Source organism: Rhinoderma darwinii, chromosome 9, assembly GCF_050947455.1.
Source record: "Rhinoderma darwinii isolate aRhiDar2 chromosome 9, aRhiDar2.hap1, whole genome shotgun sequence".
Taxonomy (NCBI): Eukaryota; Metazoa; Chordata; class Amphibia; order Anura; family Rhinodermatidae; genus Rhinoderma; species Rhinoderma darwinii.
The window spans coordinates 16,911,301-16,930,548 of record NC_134695.1 but is presented as its reverse complement, the minus strand read 5'-3'; the positions used below and the strand labels follow the sequence as shown (position 1 = coordinate 16,930,548).

The 19,248-nt window shown below is 43.8% G+C and overlaps 1 long non-coding RNA gene across 1 annotated transcript in view; it reads right to left on the bottom strand.

The window, feature by feature from the left end:
* Window positions 1-522: 522 nt before the first annotated feature.
* LOC142660275 (uncharacterized) overlaps window positions 523-19,248 on the bottom strand; it is an 88,195-nt gene continuing 69,469 nt past the window's right edge. The window contains exon 3 of the long non-coding RNA XR_012850444.1: window positions 523-713. This is a non-coding gene — a long non-coding RNA (uncharacterized LOC142660275). The remainder of the gene's footprint in view (window positions 714-19,248) is intronic.

The following is a 19,248-nucleotide window of genomic DNA, read 5'->3' as shown; positions in this document are numbered from 1 at the left end:
ACTGTCCATGAGGCGAGATGAACTTCTCGTCTTAGTCTAAAGGACGCAGATACAATTACATGCATAAGCGGAACGTCAATGATGCAAGCGGCGCAGTGACAACTTTGCGCCGCTTGCGTCTTTGATTGGCAGGGCACGGCACCCTGCTGATCAGCACCTTTCAATTATGTCATTGTGCCTCTTGCTTCTTTGAAAGGCACTGAATGGCAGGCCAGAAAGCCTTGCCCTGTAATTCAGAGCCTTTTAATGACGCATGACGTCATTGCGCCGCTTGCGTCAATCCGCCCCAACAGACCTGCTCGGAAGAGAGCAGGCCAGCATTGCAAGAGGATAGCGCGGGAACGGGATCGGTGAGTATGTCAAGTTATTTTTTTCTGTTAAAAGTGTGAGTGCCACTTACTACATAGGGGGACTATGTCTGTCACCCACACCTTCGTGTGGTGGCTATCCATTATAGACATAACGGTCTGTTATATTAGCACCAAAAAGCAATAGAAGTTTAAAGAGTGTTTTATTGGAGTAGGCAAATCCCTAGAATAGGACATTCATATAATCTATAGTAATATGGGTGATAAATGTTGACTATTGAGATTTAACAGACAGTAGGGGAAGAAAAAATATCAATAGATATATATAGCTTGCTCCACAATTGATTTTACAGAGTCTGTTGTTCATCGACGATGTGTGGCTCATCCCCATACGATATTTCAATTCTAGAAAGGGAAAAAAAGTAAAGAGCAATTAAAAAAATGACTTTTATCATGTCACCATTACACTTCATCAAACATTGGCAGATAAATAATAGAGGAAAGAAGGCAAAACCCCCACTTAAGCAGAACAATTCCCAAATATAATATCCCATAGGATTATCTGGATATCACTCTTGACACTTGAAAGTCAACATTGAGTCCATTAGGTCTCAATGTGTTACGTTTGTAAATCCACTCTAATTCACGCTTTTTTAGAGCAGTGAGCCTATCACCCCAACGTTTCAATGCCGGTCAATTTGGTCAATAATCATGAAACGAAGGTCACGTTCACCGTGTCCCTTATCAAAAAAGTGTTTAGACACCGGTAGATCTTTCCTTTCCTTGCGAATGGTATGCCTATGATTATTGAGGCGTGTCTTCATGTCACACATTGTTTCTCCAACATACAGAAATTTACACGGACACCAGATTACATATACAACCCAATCAGAACTACATGTCAAAAAATGCTTAATTTTAAAGCTATGACCACTGTCTGGATGTATGAAATTACTGCCTTTTACCATCAATGCACAATTAATGCAACCCAAACACGGAAAACACCCCATTTTACGTGGTTTCAAATATTGTTGTCTCTTACCAGTGTTACTTATAATGTCCGATTTCATCAATCTATCCTTTAAATTTGTGGGACATCTATATGACATAAGGGGACAAACGTTGAATTTTTTATATCACTGTGGCTATCCCTCACTAATGGCCAATGGTGTCTAATGATATTCCCTATCTCGCGACTTAAATCATTGTAGGTAGAAACAAAAGGCATTCTATCTAAATCCTGTTTCTTACGATGTTTGCACAGTGCCTGTTCTCCAGAAAATAGTTGTACCCTGTTTTTCAGTTTAGTGATGACTCGTTGTGTATATCCCCTTTTTTTTAAATTCTTTATCATGATCTTAAAAGTGGGATCAATACTTTCTTCCTCATCCACAATCCTTCTCACACGTAGCATCTGACTAAATGGTAGGGAGTCTATAATTTTTATGGGGTGACAACTATCATAATGGATAAGAGTATTGCGATCTGTAGGTTTAGTGAAGAGTTCAGTGTGTAAATTTGTGCCTGAAATAATTACCTTGTTGTCCAAAAATTGTATTGACTCATTTGAAGACACCAAAGTAAATTTGATATCCCGATCAATCTCATTAAGAAAATTATGGAAATCCAGCAGTTGTGCCTCGGTGCCTAGCCAAATGAGGAAGACGTCATCGATGTAATGCCACCACCTCAGCACCAGGCTGAAGTGGTGGGATGCATAGACAGACATCTCCTCCATAGAGGCCATAAAAATGTACATTGTAGATGTTGGTGTCCAGATAATGTCCCGGTATGCTAATGTAATGAGAGGGATAGGGAAACAGACAAGTGAGCCCTAATCTACCCGCCACTCAGTCCCTGCCTACTTGCAACGACCCGCCCTAGGCGACGGGGTAACACTGGGCGACGGTCCCTACACTCAGTAAGTGCACGACAGACAACCAGACAAGGAAACACAGAACAAAGGGAAACGGGGCAGTTGCCCACGGCAACACCGTGAGCAACAAGAGTAGTAAACGAGTCGAGTCAAACCAGGAGAGTACGAGGTACCAAACGCAGAGCAGAAGAGTAGTCAGTAAGCCAGGGTCAATATGAAGCAGGGACAAGTAGTTCAAGAAGCTGCAGCAGGGCCAGGAAACCAACAGAGAAGAATCACAAGCAAGGAGGAACAGGAAAGGCAGGTATAAATAGACAGAGGGCGGGAGCTAGCTCCGTCTGGCCAGGCTGTGATAGGCTCTCCCACTCCTAAGCCTGCCATCCTGAGTGGTGGAAGATGGAGTCATTCTCACAGAAATAGAAGCAGGTGCAGACTGATTACCTATGGGCGGGGATACAGAAGCTGTGCCTGGCAGATCCTTAACAGTACCCCCCCTTTTATGAGGGGCCACCAGACCCTTTCTAGATGGACCTGGTTTATTGGGGAAACGAAGGTGGAACCTCCTGACCAATACCCCAGCGTGAACATCCCGGGCGGGTACCCAAGTCCTCTCCTCAGGCCCGTATCCTCTCCAATGGACCAGGTACTGGAGGGAGCCTTGGACCATCTTGCTGTCCACAATCTTGGCCACCTCGAATTCTACCCCCTCAGGGGTGAGAACGGGGACAGGAGGTTTCCTCGAGACAGCCAAGGATGGGGAGAAGCGTTTAAGGAGGGAGGCATGAAACACGTCGTTTACTCGAAAAGATGGGGGCAACTCCAGTCGGAAGGAGACAGGATTGAGGACTTCAATGACCTTGTACGGCCCTATAAACCGGGGAGCAAACTTCTTGGACGGGACTTTAAGGCGCAAGTTCTTTGACGATAGCCACACCAGATCCCCGACCATAAACAAGGGGTTAGCAGAACGTCTTCTATCTGCATGAGTTTTTTGTATGCTCTGGGACGCCTCTAGGTTCTTCTGAACCTGGGCCCAGACTGTGCACAGTTCCCGATGAACGACCTCTACCTCGGGATTGTTGGAACTACCAGGTGAAATGGAGGAGAACCGTGGATTAAACCCAAAATTACAGAAAAAGGGGGAGACCCCTGACGAGTTACTGACCCGGTTATTAAGGGAAAATTCGGCGAGGGGAATGAATGAGACCCAATCATATTGACAGTCAGAGATAAAACACCTTAAATATTGTTCTAGAGACTGATTAGTCCTCTCGTCCATTAGTTTCAGGATGGAAGGCAGAGGAGAAGGACAGATCAATCTCCAACTTTTTACAGAAGGCTCTCCAAAACAAAGAAACAAATTGTACCCCTCTGTCAGAAACAATATTGACAGGGACCCCATGGAGACGCAGGATGTGTTTGACAAACAAGGTAGCTAACGTCTTAGCATTGGGTAGTTTTTTGAGGAGCACAAAGTGGCACATCTTACTGAAGCGGTCTACTACAACCCACACCACCGACTTGCCTTGAGATGGAGGCAAATCGGTGATAAAATCCATGGAGATATGGGTCCAAGGTCCCTGGGGACTGGGCAAAGAACGTAGTAAGCCCGCTGGTCGGGACCTGGGAGTCTTGGACCTAGCACAAACCTCACAAGCGGCGACGTAGGCCTTAACGTCTTTAGGCAACCCAGGCCACCAATAGTTTCTGGCAATGAGGTGCTTGGTACCCAGGATGCCTGGATGACCAGATAGTGCGGAGTCATGATTTTCCCTAAGTACCCTTAGCCGGAATTGCAGGGGAACAAACAGCTTGTTCTCAGGAAGGTTCCCGGGAGCTGAACCTTGATCAGCAGCAATTTCAGAGACTAAATCAGAATCAATAGAGGAAATGATTATACCTGGGGGCAAAATACAAGCAGGATCTTCCTCCGAAGGAGGGCTGGCCATGAAGCTACGCGACAGTGAATCAGCCTTAATATTTTTAGACCCAGCCCTATAGGTAACCCAAAAATTTAATCTGGTAAAAAATAACGCCCATCGAGCTTGTCTCGGGTTTAGCCTCCGGGCCGATTCTAGGAAAACCAGATTCTTGTGGTCAATAAGGACCGTTACCTGGTGCCTAGCCCCCTCCAGGAAGTGGCGCCACTCTTCAAATGCCCATTTAATGGTTAAGAGTTCGCGGTTGCCAATATCATAGTAACTCTCAGTGGGCGAAAACTTCCTGGAGAAGTAGGCACAGGGACGGAGATGGGTGAGGGACCTGGTACCCTGGGACAAGACAGCCCCCTCTCCCACCTCGGACGCGCCAACCTCCACGATAAATGGCTCCATTTGGTTGGGCTGAACCAACACCGGGGCCGAGATAAAGCACTTCTTAAGGGCCTCAAAAGCCTGGACAGCCTCAGGAGGCCAGTGGAGGAGATCAGCACCCTTGCGAGTGAGGTCCGTAAGAGGCTTAGCGATGACCGAGAAGTTAGCAATAAATCTCCTGTAATAATTAGCGAACCCCAAGAAGCATTGTAACGCCTTCAGGGAGGCAGGTTGGACCCATTCCGCCACAGCCTGGACCTTGGCGGGGCCCATGCGGAATTCATAAGGAGTGAGGATTTGACCCAAAAATTGTATCTCCTGCACCTCAAACACACATTTTTTGGTCTTCGCAAACAGTTTGTTTTCCCGAAGGACCTGGAGCACCTTCCTGACATGCTCAATGTGGGAGGACCAGTCCTTGGAAAACACAAGTATGTAATCAAGGTACACTACAAGAAATACCCCAGGGTAATCTCTTAAAATCTCATTTATGAAATTCTGGAAGACCGCGGGAGCATTACACAACCCAAAGGGCATGACAAGGTATTCGAAATGACCTTCAGGCGTGTTAAACGCAGTCTTCCACTCATCCCCCTCTTTGATGCGGATAAGGTTATACGCCCCCCGTAGATCAAACTTAGAGAACCATTGGGCTCCCTGAACCTGATTAAAGAGATCAGGAATCAAAGGAAGGGGATACTTGTTCCTTACAGTGACCTTATTCAAGTTACGGTAGTCAATGCATGGCCTAAGACCACCATCCTTCTCCCCTACAAAGAAGAAGCCAGCACCTACCGGAGAAGTAGAGGGGCGAATGTAACCCTTGGCCAGGCATTCCTGGATATACTCTCTCATGGCTTCACGTTCGGGACAAGAGAGATTAAATATCCTACCCTTAGGGAGCTTAGCTCCTGGTACCAAATCGATAGCGCAATCGTATTCTCTATGAGGAGGTAACACTTCAGAGGCCTCCTTAGAGAAAACATCAGTGAAGTCCTGAACAAACTCAGGTAGCGTGTTCACCTCCTCAGGGGGAGAAATAGAATTAACAGAAAAACATGACGTCAAGCATTCATTACCCCATTTGGTAAGATCCCTAGTATTCCAGTCCAACGTGGGATTATGCAACTGCAACCAGGGAAGGCCTAAAACCAAAATCGGACGATAATCCCTGCATCAACAGTACAGAGCACTGCTCCAAATGCATGGAGCCAACAAGGAGTTCAAAAACAGGGTTATGCTGTGTAAAATAACCATTAGCAAGAGGAGTGGAGTCGATACCCACTACCGGGACAGGTTTAGGCAAATCAATCAAAGGCATAGCTAGAGACATAGCAAATTCCACAGACATGATATTAGCAGACGATCCTGAATCCACGAAGGCACTGCCGGTAGCAGACCTACCACCAAAAGAGACCTGAAAGGGAAGCAAGATTTTATTACGTTTCATATTTACGGGAAATAGCTGTGCGCCCAAGTGACCTCCCCGATGATCACTTAGGCGCGGATGTTTTCCGGCTGCTTATTGTTACGCCTAGGACAGGTGTTCACTTGATGCTTGTCATCCCCACAATAGAAGCAGAGACCATTCTTTATGCAGAACTCTCTACGTTGTTGGGGGAACACGGAGGCCCCGAGTTGCATAGGTACCTCCGAGTCTTCCGTGGAAGAACGAAACAACGGAACCTCGGGAGGCATCATGGGGGAGTCAGAGGAGAAAACACATAAACGTTCACGTTATCGTTCCCTGAGACGTTGGTCAAGTCGTACCGCTAAAGCCATAACCTGGTCTAGGGAGTCAGAAGAGGGATAGCTAACTAGCAGGTCTTTCAGGGCGTTCGACAGATCCAACCTAAACTCGCACCTTAAGGCAGGGTCATCCCACCGAGAAGCTACGCACCACTTCCTAAAGTCAGAGCAATACTCCTCAACAGGTCTCTTACCCTGACGTAAGGTCACCAGCTGACTCTCGGCAAAGGCAGTCCTGTCAGTCTCGTCATAAATGAGTCCGAGAGCAGAAAAGAAAAGATCATTGGTGGAAAGTTCAGTGTCGTCAGGAGCCATGGAGAAGGCCCATTCTTGGGGCCCTTCCTGGAGCCGGGACATAATTATACCCACCCGCTGGCTCTCAGAACCCGAGGAGTGGGGCTTTAAATGAAAATAGAGCCTACAACTCTCCCGAAAGGAGAGAAAAGTCTTCCGGTCCCCTGAGAACCGGTCAGGCAACTTGAGGTGGGGTTCAAGAGGTGAGGTGAGGGGCACTACCATGGTAGCATCAGGCTGGTTGACCCTCTGAGCCAGGGCCTGGACCTGTAGGGAGAGACCCTGCATTTGCTGAACCAGGGTCTCAAGGGGGTCCATAGTGGTGTGAGGGACCAGGGTAGAGTAGGTATATGGGCTTGTGATTACGTAATGACAGGGATAGGGAAACAGACAAATGAGCCCTAATCTACCCGCCACTCAGTCCCTGTCTACTTGCAACGACCCGCCCTAGGCGACGGGGTACAACTGGGCGACGGTCTCTACACTCAGTAAGTGCACGACAGACAACCAGACAAGGAAACACAGAACAAAGGGAAACGGGGCAGTTGCCCACGGCAACACCGTGAGCAACAAGAGTAGTAAACGAGCCGAGTCAAACTAGGAGTGTACGAGGTGCCAAACGCAGAGCAGGAGAGTAGTGAACAAGCCGAGTCAAACCAGGAGTTTACGAGGTACCAAACGCAGAGCAGAAGAGTAGTCAGTAAGCCAGGGTCAATATGAAGCAGGGACAAGTAGTTCAAGAAGCTGCAGCAGGTTGAGGAAACCAACAGAGAAGAATCACAAGCAAGGAGGAACAGGAAAGGCAGGTATAAATAGACAGAGGGCGGGAGCTAGCTCCATCTGGCCAGGCTGTGATAGGCTCTCCCACTCCTAAGCCTGCCATCCTGAGTGGTGGAAGATGGAGTCAATCTCACAGACATAGAAGCAGGTGCAGACTGATTACCTATGGGCGTGGATACAGAAGCTGTGCCTGGCAGATCCTTAACAGCTAAAGTTCTTTTTGATACTATGGAGTAAAGTAGATTTAAGTACCAAGTGAGAAATATAATGTCAATGACCATTCTAAGCTGAATGTGCCTGCTTTTGTCAGCTTGCAGAAGTTACACAGCTTAAGGCCTCGCTAGTACCAGTATGGGAGACTGTCTGGGAATCCATGGTGTGGTTGACTTTGGCATTTTCCCTTGAAAAAATACATTTTACTTACAATTCATATGTTGCTCGAGTGATGTCAAGAGCTGAGGATTCGTAACTCTCACTACGGGACGAAATTGTTTCTGATGGGCTGCTGTAGACTTTTGTCATGGCAACCTGGGATGCCGTCCACAAATTGGATGTTTGCCCTTCCTTGCACAACGTGTTGTTAGTGCATGCTCTGATGACTATTGCAGACACCGGAGGATTGTAGATTTTAATTGAAACAGCACTTGCACGATTTGGTCTGAGGCTCTGCGACTGGTGAGCGGCTCGTAACTCCTCCTCTTCACTAATACATATACTTGCTCAATGTTAGTGTAATGGATTAAATACACTGTTTTGTAACACAGAATTTTTATATACACTTTATGCAATAATTGTTTGTAGATTGTTATATGGTGCTGTGCACTTTTTTACATTTGTATTAGCCAAATGTTCGCCTTTTTTATATGCTTGTATGTTAATCACTGTTGATTATGCTTTGATTGCACATTGGTATAAAAACCCTGCTTTTCACATGTCACTTCAGCTCGAAAAACGTCCTGTGAGAGGACTGAAACGTAGCTTATCCTTTGAAACATGGAACAATAAACCACATTTTTGTTTGACATCAACCTATTGGAGTGCTGCGATCATTTCTTCACATGTCTATAGGACCGTTTTGGATTAAGGTCAGGTTCGCATAGCACCAACCTATACAGTCGCGAAGTGCTGCTTTTTTTCTTCCACCTTCTATATATATATATATATATATATATATATATATAAATATATAATATCGATTTCAAAGATGTACGTAGCCTTTAAGGTCCTTTCCTGTTATACCATGACAATGCTCCAGTGCATAAAGTGAGGACCATAAAAATGCTTTACTGAGTTTAGTATGATACAACTTGACCAGCCTGGAAATATTTAGGATGACCAATATCAATGCCATACCTGAATGGATGTGAGTTTCCATACCCATGTTCAACATCAAGTTTTCCCAGAAGAGTCTTGGCTGTTCCAGCAGCAAAAGCGGGACTAAACACATATTAATGATTATGTATTTTTAATGACATATTTATAGAGTATATATATTAATGTAATGTCTGGATCTGTATGTGATTTTAGGAATTCAATGCTTAAACGTAAAGATTACAGTGCCTTGTGTTTTTCCTATTTTGTTGTAGTACAACCTTAAATTAAAATGGGGGTTTTTCCATTTGATTTACACAACATGCCTACCACTTAAAAAATGCAAAATATTTTTTATTGTGACACAAATAATATTTAAGAAGAAACAGAACATTTAGGCCTCATGCACACGACCGTAGCCGTGTGCACGGCCGTGATTTTCGGATCGGGCGGCTGCGGACTGTCGGCGCACTGTCAGCCGCAGGCCGCCCGCAAATCGTACGACATGCACATGGCCGCCGTCATTGTTTTCAATGAGCCCGGACCGCAGAAGATGTCCGTAATAGGACATGCCCGTTCTTTCTGCGGTGCGGGTTCCCGGGCCATGCACGGACCGTAAAAACTACGGTCGTGTGCATGGCCCCATAGAAAAGAATGGGGCCGCAATTCTCCCGTGGATTTTCCGGGGAATTGCGGCCGCAAAAACACGTTCGTGTGCATGGGGCCTAAATTTGCATAAGCCTTCAGCCCCTGAAACCACATTTTGCAGCAATTACAGATGTAAGTCTCTTGGGGTATGTGTTATGCCAACGATCGCTGACCACGGGCAGGTCCCATTTACCGGCAGCTGCAAACGCAGGACTGTATCTTCATATCGGCATCTCCCTCCTCAGAGACACCAACACGCATGGCTGCAGTGCTCCCATGTGTCCTGTAGGGTGTGTGAGCATGCTCACTCCCAGCCTTAAAGGGCACCTGTCTAAAGTTTTCCAATCAACCCAGTAACACCCTGGACTTTAAAAAGGGCTCTGCCCTTCCTCTCTTTGCCTGAACGTTGTTGATCTTCTTGTGCTCGTCTACGCAAATGGTCCCTTAGTTGTATCCTGCTTCCCATATCCTGTTGCTGTGTTTTTTGTTCTTGTTTCTAAGCCTATTGTTGGAGTCGTGTGTGCATCATCTGCCACGTCTGGTATCATCTGCCACGTCTGGTGTCATCTGCCACGCCAAGCATTACCTGTGCCACGTGTCTGCTACTACGAGCATCTGCCTGAACATTCTCCCAGGTACTCTTGTCCAAGAGACTGTTATTGACTATTGTTTGGCCAGCTGCTTCTCCGCTACGGTGGAGCGGTGTTGTGGGTCCAGATACCTCACAGCCGTGACATTGCCCATTCTTCCAGGAATAGCAAAACAGCTTAAACTCCTTCAAGTTAGATGTGTTGTGTTGGTGTACAGCCAGGGCCGCACTGTCCATGAGGCGAGATGAACTTCTCGTCTTAGTCTAAAGGACGCAGATACAATTACATGCATAAGCGGAACGTCAATGATGCAAGCGGCGCAGTGACAACTTTGCGCCGCTTGCGTCTTTGATTGGCAGGGCACGGCACCCTGCTGATCAGCACCTTTCAATTATGTCATTGTGCCTCTTGCTTCTTTGAAAGGCACTGAATGGCAGGCCAGAAAGCCTTGCCCTGTAATTCAGAGCCTTTTAATGACGCATGACGTCATTGCGCCGCTTGCGTCAATCCGCCCCAACAGACCTGCTCGGAAGAGAGCAGGCCAGCATTGCAAGAGGATAGCGCGGGAACGGGATCGGTGAGTATGTCAAGTTATTTTTTTCTGTTAAAAGTGTGAGTGCCACTTACTACATAGGGGGACTATATGTAGGACTCTATCTACAGGGGTGGGTATATGTGGGGCACTATCTACAGGGTGCTATATGTGGGGCACTATCTACAGGGGGCTAAATGTGCGGCACTATCTACCGGGGACTATATGTGGGGCACTATTTACAGGGGGACTATATGTGGGGCTCTATCTACAGGGGGGCTATATGTGGGGCACTTTCTATAGGGGGCTATATGTGGGGCACTATCTACAGGGGGCTATATGTACAAACAAGAGAACCAGGAGTCATGTACTATTATAGTATGAAAATAGAAAATAAAAACCTTTATTAATACACGTAAATGGACAATAAAATGTATAAAATACGGATAATCCAAAAACTGGATTTAACTGTATGTGAGCCAATTGACAAAATACAGGTGACCAAAAGATCGCATTACTAATGCAACAAAGCCGCACAAATAAAGAGAAGAAATGATAACAAATGTAACCAGTCAATGTAAAGCAACACCTTCTCAAAAACAAGTGAATGGCCTAATGCATGGCAAAAAGGAGTATATGGTGTTAGTCATAATAAATGCAAAAGTGTACAGAGTACAGTTTTAAATGGAATAACTACAGAAAAAGGGAGGTATGCGCTGGTATTCTGAGAATACAAATCCATCTCAATGGGGTATCAAAAGCAAAGTGCCTTACCAATAAGGAGTGATGTGGTCAAATGGCTCGTAAATGCGCCCCGACGCACGTTTCGCGTGTAGCTTTATCAAGGGGAAATGGCAGTGTGTTCGAGTCAAATTTAAATAGAGGGTTGTACATAGACATGTGATGCATCCTAGACCTATCATAACTTGGGTCAATGGCGCATGTGCGTGATATCTCGAAATTACACAAGAAAACCGTCTTAGACTGTCAGGCGCATCCGCGCATTCGCCGCTCCCCAGATGAGCCACCAGGGAAACAGCGGAGGCGCAGAGCGTCAAAGAGACAGCTCAGAACGGAGACTCGGCAGATCGCTTCACATCACATGCGCGCCCCCAGGAGGATATATGGGTGAGGGATGAATAGTTTGGACATCAGAGGTGTATGTATGTGAGTATGTAGCGCATAGTTTTAACAGTTACAATATCAATATACCAGAGAATATCCCCTTCTTCAGTAGATAATTTTACAGATCACAATGACAGGAGTCATATTATAAAGAGTGTATAAACCATAAATATAAAAAATATAAAAAAGGTGAGCAAGGCGATATAAGGCAATTTAACAATCTATGACAGAGGTAATTTTGGTCTGAACAGTGCAATAGAATAAAGATATGGTGAAAATAATTATGTACCTAATGTGAAGTAAACATTGAATGTGATCACAGACAGAGCATGGATTACATATATGTAAGGTGATACAGGTGTTTGAAGAGACACAGGATGCGACAGATCGCACACAAAGAGAGTGATACCGTCTTCACAATCATTACATCTGTTCAAACACATGTAAGGTGAAAAAGGGTGCTGCGTGTGAAGCAGTATTTTAAATTGTGAGCACAATACTAAAAAGTCAAAACTATAGTGAATAATATATAATAAACACAAATGGAGAAAGTGCATAAGAGGAGGGACTTCCTAGGAAGGAAATCAATCACGCTACCAGACTATATCATAAATACACGGAAATGGTGTTATTCAAATCTTGCATCCCTCTAGTCCATCCATGGAAGGAGGTGGTTTCATACGTAGAGGATCTTGTTGAGGTCTATATCTGTAAGCACAACATCCAACGTCAGTGCATCAATAAGGTGGTGGGGCAATATCTAAACGTACAAACTGAACACAAAGATTAATTAATATAGACATAGTTTAAAAAAGGCAGAGAGACTAAAGAAAAGACGCAAAACTCAGTTTTTCATTGAGGCCATTGGAGACCATTGTGCCGAAGGTTATTATCCATTTACACTCTTCTGAGCTAACAATTTCCTTGCATCCCCTCCTCTAACTCCACAGTGTATTTGATCAGTGGATAATTTTACAGATCACAATGACAGGAGTCATATTATAAAGAGTGTATAAACCATAAATATAAAAAATATAAAAAAGGTGAGCAAGGCGATATGTATGAATTTAACAATCGCTGATAGAGGTAATATTGGTCTGAACAGTGCAATGGTTGAGTGTTTACGCACCTTTGTGAAGGACACCACAGATGTGTTAACGAAAATTGATGGGATGTTTTTGGATCCTGATGTGTTTTTGGTCACTGCAGATGTGGAATCCCTTTATACTTGTATATGACACAAAGATGGAGTCGATGCGGTTTGCCTATTCCTGGGGATGAGCAATCGGGACAGCCACGTTTGTGAACTTATAGTGGAACTCTCACATACATTCTGACTCATCATTTTTTTGTGCTTAGAGATGTGTTCTACTTACAGAAACAAGGCACTGCCATGGGGGCGGCGTGCGCGCCATCATATGCGAACCTGTTTTTTGGGCGCTGGGAGAGGCAGGTTTTCCACGGCAATGGCTCCTGCGCCGCTGATCGTGTGCAGTGCTGGTTGAGATACATTGATGACTTATTTATAATTTGGCAAGGCACAGAAACACAGCTGCAGCATTTTAAGCAGCAGCTAAATACCAATGATCTTAACATTTGCAGAATTATGATTCTGAATTGGTACAGTCCCTTACCACTCATGTGTTTTATCCTTGAACACAACAATTTTGTGTTTAGGGATAGACACTATTTACAACTGCGTGGCACAGCCATGGGGGCAACTTGTGCCCCTTCCTACGCAAACCTGTTTCTGGGAGCAGGATTGTGTACAAGAGGCAATGGACATGGTCTCTCAATGTGATGTCACGTGGATGCGCTTTATTGACGACATTCTTTTTATTTGGCAGGGGATGCGGATGGAATTAGATAGATTTTTCACTATTTTAAATAGCAACCAAAAGAACATCAAACTCATTGAGATTAGCCAAGAGATTATGGAATTTTTAGACAAAAAATTTACGACCAACAATACAGGTTGGCTTAACACCACCATCTTTCGCAAAAAAAAATCAGTTAATGCTCTGTTACTTGCATCATCTTTTCATCCCATACATACCATATGTGCCATTCCTACAGGCCAATTTTTGAGAGCAAGACCGGTCTGCGATTCTAAATCAAATTTTGAAAATTAGACATACCAATTGAAAAATCGTTTTTTACAGCGGGGTTACCACAGACAAGATATTGAAAAAGGATATCAAAAAGCATGTACAACTGACCGGAATAATCTTCTTACTCAACATACACGAAAGCATCCAGATCCGGTGGTAAGATTGATCACTACATATAATACGCAGTGGACAGAAATGAGGGAGATTGTGGCTCGTTTTTGGCCAATTTTTGCTATCAGATCCTGATTTTAAAAAATGTTTACCTTTGAGACCACAATTGACAGCCAAAAGAAGCAAAACCTTGAGGGATTATCTGATTCGAAGCCATTATAGTGCTCAGAAATCAGATACATGTCTCTTTAGCTCAAAGGGACCTGATTGGGGTTCTTTCTCTTGGGGTCATTGTTCTATCTGTCAATTGATTGTAAAAACAAATACATTCTCTGATTCTGAAAATCAGAAGTCTTTCAAAATTGTACACTTTATAAACTGCAGAACTACGGGTGTGGTGTATATGTGGAGATGACCACAAGGGAGATAAGAATATGAATTCAGGATCATGTGAGGGACATTAAAGAGGCTCTGTCACCAGATTTTGCAACCCCTATCTGCTATTGCAGCAGATAGGCGCTGCAATGTAGATTACAGTAACGTTTTTATTTTAAAAAAACGAGCATTTTTGGCCAAGTTATGACCATTTTTGTAGTTATGCAAATGAGGCTTGCAAAAATCCAAGTGGGTGTGTTTAAAAGTAAAAGTCCAAGTGGGCGTGTATTATGTGCGTACATCGGGGCGTTTTTAATACTTTTACTAGCTGGGCGCTCTGAAGAGAAGTAACATCCTCTTCTCTTCAGAACGCCCAGCTTCTGACAGTGCAGATCTGTGACGTCACTCACAGGTCCTGCATCGTGACGGCCACATCGGCACCAGAGGCTACAGTTGATTCTGCAGCAGCATCAGCGTTTGCAGGTAAGTCGATATTTTTATTTAATGCTTTTCACAATAATATAAAGGGTTTTTGATCTAAAAGTTCTTTATATATATATCCATATAAAGCTATGATGATATATTCCTATAGAGAAATGTTATACTGATATAAATGATGGTTCTTTAGTAGGTTCTGAGCTGATATACTTGGCTCATGTTCTATATGTGTTTCTTAAAATATCTTATAAACCCCTGTTTGTACTCGTCTGTCATGCATCTGAACCCTCGGTCTGGTGTTTCGCGTCCATCACGGATGGGTTAATAAATATATACACTCCTGGCAACTTTGCCCTATTGCAAGATGGCCGCATGCATCTATGCAGTGTGTATGCGCCGTCCTGCTCCCTCCCTTCCGGCGCTGTGTGATGACGTGGGTAAGCATGAATATGTGATATCCGCTTCCCCGCTGTTCCGGGATAGCGGGATCATGGCGGCGCAGCATGGTAACATGACAGCTATTTACCAGGTTTGCGAACCAATTGTTATGTATCCATTTATTTATACCACACCTGCTTATGGGATGGATGACGTGTTCCGATTGGAGCACAAGATCCAGTTCCTCCTATTCAAGGTTAAGACTCCTCACTGACCATTACCCCTTGAAGAAGCTGACGACGAAACGCGTGTCGGTTTGCTTGGTTGTGGTCTGTGGTTTGTCTTCTCGAGGGATAAATATGCAAAATACGGGTTGTTATTCGATTTAATCTGGATGTTTGATCTTTTTTAATGTTTCATCTGTACCCCTTATCCAGTGATTATGTATTCATGTACTGGTAATTCATGAGGTGTAATTATGTACAGTGTCTTTGAATATCTATATACTATACCATACTGCCCTATCGCATGTATATGTAATGTGATGCATTGTGATCCCTCACACCACCACCACATTTTATTGTATGTTGTTTTATATTTTGTGTGATGGCCTATATATGTTTTATAAATTCTAATAAAGATATTTTTTGATGTATTGGATAGTGCTATATTTGTATTATTGGTGATTTATATTCTGGATCTATTGTGTCTATATATGTCCTTATAGGTATTCTACTTCTAGTGTCGATATATGTGGACGTTTATTGCTGAAACAGGTTTTCTGTTTGGCTTGGAATTTATAGGTATTGATATGATAGGTCTAGGATGCATCACATATCTATGTACAACCCTCTATTTAAATTTGACTCGAACACACTGCCATTACATCTTGATAAAGCTACATGCGATATGCGCGTCGGGCGCATTTACGAGCCATTTGACCACATCACTACTTATGGGTAAGGCACTTTGCTTTTGATACCTCTAATGAAACTTTGTCCGCCAGCATTTGTTTGATTCGGGAACTGCACTACCAGCAGATCACTCTAGATTTTCCCATTGAGATGGATTTGTATTTTCATAATACCAGCTCATACCTCCCTTTTTCTGGGGTTATTCCATTTACAACTGTACTCTGTACACTTTTGCATTTATTATGACTAACATGATATACTCCTTTTTGACATGCATTAGGCCATTCACTTGTTTTTGAGAAGGTGTTGCTTTACATTGACTGGTTACATTTGTTATAATTTCCTCTCTTTATTTGTGCGACTTTGTTGCATTAGTAATGCGATGTTTTCGTCACCTGTATTTTGTCAATTGCCTCACATACCGTTAAATCCAGTTTTTGGATCCTCCGTATTTTATACATTTTATTGTCAATTTACGGTTATTAATAAAAATTTATATTTTCTATTTTCATACTATAATAGTATATGACTCCTGGTTCTCTTGTTTGCATGTGATCATAATTTTGGAGTCTCAATTCCTTGACTTTTGGGGCTGTGACGCTATACTCAAGAAGCACCTAGCTTACTTAGTTGCCTTGTGAGACTAAAGTTTATTGTATTAGGGGCTATATGTGAAGCACTATCTACAGGGGGCTATATGTGAGGCACTATCTAAAGTGGGCTATATGTGGGGCACAATCTACAGGTGGCTACATGTGGGGTCCTATCTACAAGGGCTATAATCTACAGGAGATCTATGGGGGCCACTATCTACCGGGAATCTATGGGGGCCACTATCTACAGGGGGATCTATGTAGGGCACTCTCTACAGGGGGCTCTATGGGGCCACTATCTACAGGTGGCACTGTTTGTGTGTGTGTGTGTGAGACATAGTATATGGTGATATTATAATCAGAGATACAGTGTATGGTGCTATTATATTTCTAGGTGCAGTGTATTGCACTATTATATTTAGGGGAGTAATGTCTGGCACCATGAGAATTTTATCTTCGTTTATACGTGCAGAAATGTTTGAAAATTGAGAAGCTGAAGGCATCTTAGTGGCAAACTGCAGAAATGGGCCGTGGCCGGGAGAAATCGTCATGAGGTCTGGACCGGATGGAGAAGAAAAGAGAAAAATAACAACTAGAATCTGAGAAGACATCACCTGTGAGTCACTCAAAGTAAATGTTTATTTTGCCTCTAATCAGTACTGTAGTCACTGTATGATCTGCAGTGAGATGATGGGTGGTATGATTTATTTTTTTGTGAAACAGCAACTCCCAGCATATCCTTACCATTGTTCGGGCCATGCTGGGAGCTGTAGTTTTGTGCCGTACAAACCTATACGGCAGGGGTTGCACTAAATTTGGAAATTATCTCTGTACTGAGCTGTATTTGTGCTGGTGCTGTATTTATGTACTAAGCTTTGTTCTGGTGCTGTATTTATGTACTGAGCTTTGTTCTAGTACTGTATTTATGTACTAAGCTTGTTCTGGTACTGTATTAATGTACTTTTTTTGTTCTGGTGCTGTATTTATGTACTGAGCTTAGTTCTAGTGTTGTATTTATGTACTGATCTTTGCTCTGGTGCTGTATTTATGTACTCATATTGGTTCAGGTGCTGTATTTATGTACTGAACTTAGTTCTGGTGCTGTATTTATGTACTAAGCTTGGTTCTAGTACTGTATTTATGTACTGAACTTGGTTCTGTTGTTGTATATACGTATTGATCTTGGTTCTGATGCTGTATTTATGTACTGAGCTTAGTTCTGGTGTTGCATTTATGTACTGATCTCTATTCTGGTGCTGTATTTATGTACTGATCTTGTTTCTGGTACTGTATTTATGCACTGATCTTGGTTCTGGTGTTGAATTTATGTACTGAGCTTGGTTCTGTTGCTGTATTTATGTATTAAGCTTTGTTCTGGTACCGTATATATGTATGAGCTTGGTTCTAGAGCTGTAATTATACAGGATATATTTATAATAACAAAATTGCAGGGCAGATGGAATTGTTGTCAATTCATTGTGACCTGACAATATTTCCAAACATTCCCTTGTATGTTTTTTCAGATGCAGCAAAATCTATTAAATCAACTTTTAAAATGGCGCACACTATGGGCTAATTACTCATTATAGGTTCATGGGGCAGTGCTGCCAACCTGAAGAGTCACATAGTCCTGCATTCAAACTCACATTTCCATGCTTGATTGACATCCCCCCGGATATTATACATCACTACCAGTCTCATCCAACTTTCTCAGATGCGCCATTGCCTTGTACATGGGCACGCACCGTGCAGTGAGGTATACTCTGCCTGGCTGCACCACGCATTCCTGGGGAGTACAAGGCAATGACGCATCTGCAAGAGTTGGAGGAGGCTGCTAGTGATGTAGAACAGCCAGGGGGATGTCAATCATGATCTAGGGGAGCACCATTTCCATTTTCGCAACAGGCAGAAGAAAAGCTAGAATTGGCCCTGTGTACAACAGTCTTCAAGTCATGCCACAGATTCTCAATTGAATTAAGGTCTGGGCTTTGACAAGGCCATTCCAAGACATTTAAATGTTTTACCCTTAAACCATTTCAGTGAGGCTTTAGCAGTATGTCTAGGATCATTGTCCTGCTGGAAGGTGAACCTCCGTCTCAGTCTCAAATCTCTGGCAGACAAAGGGGTTTTACGGAACCAATTAACTAATCTCTTTTTCACTGCACATATAAAAATAATGTAATTTGTGATATACTTACGTTTTGATTTCATCTTCTAACACCCGATTCCAGTGCCAGTCAGTGATGCATCTCCAGTAGCAAAATCCTTACTTTCAGCGCTAGCCCCTCCATTATCTGAGTTTCGTTTTCCGTCTGGCTCAATGTACGGGTACGTCATTCCTGATGTCACTGTACACTAAGGGAAGTGGTGGACCGGATACTCCTTTTCTTCTGATAGTTTCCGGTCTGCTGCTAGGAAAGAGAAAATGACGCGCCAGAGCTGTGATAGCGCAGGAGTGGGAATGCGTGGTAAACACTGCTAGACTCTGAGCATGCATGGTTTCTACACTAGCAGTGTTTACCACGCATGCCCACTCCTGCGCTATCACAGAGCCTGCACATCATTTTCTCCCCCCTAGCAGCAGACCGGAAACTATCAGAAGAAATTATGTCAGAGATGTCAGGAGCCAGTAGATCTCACAGAGCAGAGCCTAAACTGGCACTCTGCCCGGGACCCTGGCTCTGGGAAAGTCCCTGACAATACTGTCCATATATGGACAGTAACGTCAGAGGCTTCCCCAAGTCCCGGAGCAAAGCCTATACTAGCACTCTGCCTGGGACTTCGGCTCTGGGGAAGCCCCTGA